Source organism: Chrysochloris asiatica, unplaced genomic scaffold, assembly GCF_000296735.1.
Source record: "Chrysochloris asiatica unplaced genomic scaffold, ChrAsi1.0 scaffold00002, whole genome shotgun sequence".
In the NCBI taxonomy this organism is placed as follows: Eukaryota; Metazoa; Chordata; class Mammalia; order Afrosoricida; family Chrysochloridae; genus Chrysochloris; species Chrysochloris asiatica.
The window spans coordinates 17648798-17649716 of record NW_006408520.1 but is presented as its reverse complement, the minus strand read 5'-3'; positions in this window follow the sequence as shown (position 1 = coordinate 17649716).

Genomic DNA, 919 nt, shown 5'->3' with positions numbered 1-919 from the left:
TAGAGACAAGAAAACATATTCATGTTGCAGAAACCTACCTATGGCTCACAGAGACAAAGGTGTGATATATTTTTCTCCTTTGGTTCCCCACATTCCCCTGGGACAAAGCCGGCTTCCACCAGTGCCCATCCCCATGGAAGCTCCTCCTTTCTAGGCAATTAGAATTGCTCAGAGGTGAAAACCATGGTCGTAAGATCCAAGCAGAAGTTTGTCTGCAATAAAGGGTTATTGCAAAGTCAACCCTGGTCATACCTGGACTAGCTATCACTAGGAGAAGTGGCTGAATGGACACATGGGATAGAGAAGAGGGGGGAAATGAAAGAAAAGAAAGACTGGGTCTTGCTGTTGCTAGACAGGCACAGCAGGACATCTTTAGCTTTCTCAGAAGGCTGTGAAGGCAAGAGGACAGTAGGTGGTGTGGTGGCATACCACTTTTTGGTAGAGAAAAAGAAATAGCTAGTTGTTAATTTAATTTTAATTTTCTGCTTATTTTTTTTTTCATTACTTTATTTACTTATTTATTTATTGCTGTTATTTGATGGTTGGTTGGTTTGTGTCCCTTCTATCTTGTGTGTGTATTTTCTCCTCATTCCTTACCCAACATGAGACAGCAACTGTGGCCATACAGTCCAGCCACAGACACACCCTCTACAATCCCATCAATTGGGCTAGAGTCAATACCAGCTGCTATACACAGGAGCAATGACAGCAACCAATATCAGCTAAATCCACCCTGAGATGAGCTGCGCAAACAGAGAATAGCGCACAAGCCAATCTCTCAATCATACCCACTAGGAGGCAGTTAGTGAGTGCCTAGTAGTACACCAACACACATTAATCAACTTAATACAGCACCAAAATGCCTCGAATGCAGCAGAAAATTTCTGTTCACATAAAGAAACAAGACAGAGTAGCTAAA